The following is a 4,870-nucleotide window of genomic DNA, read 5'->3' as shown; positions in this document are numbered from 1 at the left end:
CCAATGCTGCTGCTCTAGAGACTATTTCCTTATTTTTAAAGATCATTTTATTCTGGAAAATTCCAAGCATCCAGGAAGACGATAGCTGAAAATGTGGTAATAGGTGAATATGTCTCCAGAAAGTCAAGTCATTGATCAGCCTAGAATTGGGTTACAAAGGAAAACAGTGGCAGGTCCTCACCCACAACAAGCACAGCTTTAAAAAGAAAGGCAAAAACAAGAATTAGGGATGGAACCAAAAAGCCAGAACCCCAACCTGGAAGTCCAGACCCACTTGTAACAGTACAATGAGAGCCACCATGTCAAAGTGAGCATTTGGTCCCAGCAACTGAACTGGAGCTTCAGAGCATCATCTTCTCAGGCGCTCCCAATACTGCTGGAGGTAAGTCGTTTTCCTGAGGTCTCTTAGCCAGGGAGAGGGTGAGCCGAGACCTGAATGCCTTTCTGTGGGAGGCCAGAGCTGGGGCTCTGAGCCACTTGCTATGCACTTTGGAACTCTGAGACAGAAAGTCAGTTGCAGCTGTCTAGGGGCCGTGCAAATGGAGCTCAAGGTTTGGAGCTAAGGGTCATGCTGATGGAGCTAAGGATATAGGCTCTGTTCCCAAGGTGGCCTGCTCCTCTAGCAGAGCACAAAAAAGTCGGGGATCACTTGGCCAGTCCTATAAGGACCAATGCAAACTTATCTCCATCCCAGGAAGACCTCTCCAGGAGGAGATCTTACCAAGATCAAAAAAGACACCTCTCTGCTTATAGAAGGAGGTAGTTCACTATTATATATTAATTATAATAAACTCTCTGGTCTTATTAAGCCAGTGTGTGAAGATACATATTAAGCCTAGAATTCTAATTTTAAATAAAAATGTTCTCTATAATTTGTCTTTGATTCTTATGAGCCAGTTTATTGTCATACAAAAGAATGAAAGTTGACTATATTCTCGAAAATATCACCTTAAATATTTTGTCCTTCTCTCTAATGCTTTATTCAGCCACTAATCATTTATTAAGTAACTCCAACTCAGTGGCAAATGTCATAAGCGGGCATAAAACTGTTAAACAAACACCAAAATAAAGTCTGGTAGGAGCAGCAAAAGATACTCCTGAATCTAGTTGCTATGTTGGAGGGTGGCACTGACAGTCTCGCCTGGGAGGCCACCACGGAGTAAGGGCCCATCAGGGAGCGGGAGCTGAGAAGTCATTCTTGCAGCCCAGAACTTTTCTTTTCCCATCACAGTCTAATAGAACTATAAAATTCCCCCAACACTGTCAGCACCAACAATGAGAAGGATAGTCTATTTGCTTGCTGTTTTTAAACAGCTAGAAGATTTACAGGATGAGAACATCACCTCTCCAGCAACTGCACAGACTTGTCGAGGGCAAACAGGAACACCAACAGCTAGGGTGTCAGAAATGCAGCAGAGGATAAAGATTCTGTGATGTTAGGTGAGAACTCAAAGGCTTTACAGGGAGGCCACCCAATGCACAGGATCAAGATCCCTAGGGTCCCACGTTGAGGGCATCAGAGCTGGGAGAGGGGGTGGCGTCAGCAGATTCCTCCAGATGTTTCCAGCGCTCCAACAGGCTGGCGACAAGGTGTGCGGCCCATCAACTCTGGAAGTGTTAGCGCCACCTGAAAGCTAAGATAAAGCTTGTAAGAAATATGCATGCTCTGCTATTTTAGTAATGTTGGCTTATACCTAGACCTCCCGATTTCAATAAGGCAATAACTTTGTTCTCTAAGTTTTCCCAGGGATGTAACGACCTCCAGGAGAAAACCTTCTGCTGGTATTTGTCACCAGTGACAAGAGGAAGGGATGATCGGGAGTCTCCAGGACTATAACACCAGATGGTCAATATCCTGAGATGCCCCCCCCCTCCACCTTCAGCCCATTTGCCCTAGATAACTGCTTCAAAATCTTGTTGTTTTAAGATGGTTCTTTAGGACACGAGTCCACCATCTTCCCCCTTGCTAGCAAGCTGTAATAAAAAGACCCTTTCTTTCCTACCACCTTGCCTCTGGACTGTTGGCTTGTCTTGTGGTGAGTAGAAGGCCCCTTTTGGCAGTTACAGAAGCACACTGAAATTAATTTGTTTTCCTTTTTTTTTTTTTTTTTGCCTGGTTGTTAGCTATACCTGTGCTTAGTAAAAGGAGCCCAGTGTAGTTTCAGTTTGTCTCAATTGATCCTTTTGCCGATTCTACAAATCTCTGGGTTAAAAGCCCCTCAGTCACCTTTAAAGAATCTTTATGGGGTAGACCCAGGTGACAATGACTGTTAAGGTCCTGGGGCCTCAAGCTCTAGGTAAGCAGCCACTCTTAGGCGTTTCAGACAAAGGGTGAGATAATGGGAGATACTTGGGGTTCAAGGTCTCAGGGTTCAAACGTACTAAAATTAACTGATCAGTGACCACCTCATGAATGAGAGACCAGTAAGAAGGGCACGTGTTCTTTATCTGTGGAGAACTTCTTACTGTCATAAAAGATGATTAACTGCACTAGAGGAAATTGGCTAATAAAATAAAATATCAATGCAGTGAAACTTTGGAGTCAGAAAAACCTAGATTCAAACTGAGCTCTGCCACATGGTAGCTGTGTGTCTGGTATTCTGGGCTTATTTTGCACCACAGAGCTGTAACAGTGAAGCACTTGCCAGGACTGGCTACACTGCTCCTCTATCTACTTGCCACTTTGTTTATATTAACTCCCAGTCGCCTTCAAATGAGTGGCAAATACTATTATGTACTCTTTAAGTTTCATCTTCCCTCTTTGTTACCTATATACGCTTTTAACATTTCTTTCTAAGTTTTAAAAATAAACACTTTATCACAAAAGGAAAAATACTATATGAGCTACCTAGAGTAGTTGAATTCATAGAGCCAGAAAGTAGAAGGGTGATGGCCAGGAGCTGGGGGAGGGAGGCATGGGGAGTGTTTAATGGGTATAGAAATTCAGTTTTTCAAGATGAAAAAAGTCCTGGTGACCGACGGTTGCAAAACAATGTGAATGCGACTGAAGTGGACACTTAAATATGGGTAAAATGGTAAATTTTCTGCTATGTATACCTTATCATAATTTTAAAAATAGAAAAAGAAAAGAATTAAACACCTGACTCACTCTCATGATATTTACCTTCAAGATTCGCCAGAGTAGAAATAGTCGTCACATCCAGACCTACCTCAACACTGTCTTCCAGAAAGAATTGAAGTGGAGAAATACAGTTGTTGTTGTTGCTGTTTTTCTGGACAGAGAGGATATATACAATACCCAGCAGAGGGCGGAAGGGAGTGAAGATGGCAGTTCTCCCTGAATTTTGGTTTTGAGAGCATTCTTTCTTCTTCTCTAATTTACAGTCTTAATTAAATGTTGTTGTCCTTAAAAGTGAAAGTCTTCCTAAGACAGCCACATTAGAGGACAGAGGATAAACAACTCTCCCACTGAACATACTGGTTAAATGATCATATCATTTAAATTATCACATAAAAATAAGTGCTCAGTGCTGGTTTTTCTGATGGTAACAGAGTCCTGCTAGTCTTTTTTTTTTTTTTAAGATATTTTTATTTTTCCTTTTTCTCCCAAAGACCCCTGGCACATAGTTGTGTATTTTTAGTTGTGGGTCCTTCTAGTTGTGGCATGTGGGATGCCACCTCAGCATGGCCTGATGAGTGGTGCCATGTCCGCACCTAGGATTCCAGCTGGTGAAACCCTGGGCCTCCAAGGCAGAGCGCGCAAACTTAACCACTCGGCCACAGGCAGCCCCCCAACTGGTCTTTTTTTGTTTCATTTTGTCTGTATGTTGTTTACCCAGATAATTTTGCAAAGTACTCTATGAATAATTTTGTTGATGTTCTCACAAAAGGGATCCTAAGAACTAAGTCTCCTAGAAACCCTATTGAAACTCTATTGCAAAATTGGTGGGACTCTGGTTTCTGGGCATTTTCCTTTCTCCCAGCTGGGCTCTGTTGCCATAACCAAATGCCATAAAAGTGCTGCCATTCACATCACTGCTAACTGATAAAATATCTTTTCCTTACCTTGATTTCCCACAACACATTTTCCCGTTATCCTTGATCGGCTACTATAATTACTTTGAGGAAATTCCTTTTTTGCATAAAAACATATTGCTTTTTATTATTTTAAAATACCAAAGGACTAATTTTCAAGGAAGAGAGCAGCATTTTCACGACTAGGGTTCTCTCTCTTCCCTGTTGAAGGAAGCCAAACCCTTCCCTGGTGCATTTTAAGAGTGCAGAGTGTTTTTTTTGACTTCTGCTTTCAAACAGCCTGGGAGTCGCGCGGATGGCATATGGACGCGCGAGGAAGGTTCTGTTTAACGGCAATGAGCATCAGCTCTCTCCGCCTTCTCCCTCGGCTGCCGCTCCGCATCATGTTAAAACGGCGCCGATAGCAGCATCTGTCCAGGCAATTCTGGGTCCTCCATTTATTGAAGTAATGTGGATGCGCATAGCCTTCCTCTTTCAGGCATTGAATATGATTCAAGTCCCAAATATCCGTTATTATTTCACTTACCGTGAAATGGGAATTGTAAGAGCCCTGATAAACGATCTGAAAGACTAATTTCCATAAATACCTCTGTTGGCTGTTAACTCGCAATTTTATAGCATCTAAAAATTCTGAAACTCCTCTGTGCACATCCCCGAGTGAGTTGACAGCCACGTGTCCCTTGCATCAATTCTGCCAAAAAAAAAAAAGAAAAGAAAAAGAACTATTTTTCTTTTCTCTGGCAGAGGAAGAATACTGCTCTCAAAGCCCAGCATGTGTGAACAATGAGGCTATTTCTATAGAATAGAAATGATGGGGGAGCTCAACACAGTGCACACTAGGATGGGCTTAATTCATTTAATTTGTGTCTCCAGA

The 4,870-nt window shown here is 42.3% G+C and overlaps 1 long non-coding RNA gene across 1 annotated transcript; it reads right to left on the bottom strand.

Annotated features, from left to right (window-relative positions):
* Positions 1-878: 878 nt before the first annotated feature.
* On the bottom strand, positions 879-4,324 carry LOC139082879 (uncharacterized). The gene is made up of 2 exons (XR_011539217.1): positions 4,027-4,324; positions 879-1,634 (listed from the first exon to the last, which is right to left on the bottom strand). It is a non-coding gene; the product is annotated as an uncharacterized lncRNA (long non-coding RNA).
* Between the last annotated feature and the right edge of the window lie 546 nt (positions 4,325-4,870).

This window comes from Equus przewalskii, chromosome 4, assembly GCF_037783145.1.
Source record: "Equus przewalskii isolate Varuska chromosome 4, EquPr2, whole genome shotgun sequence".
Taxonomy (NCBI): Eukaryota; Metazoa; Chordata; class Mammalia; order Perissodactyla; family Equidae; genus Equus; species Equus przewalskii.
The sequence above is the reverse complement of the archived record's forward strand: the minus strand, read 5'-3'. Positions and strand labels throughout refer to the sequence as shown.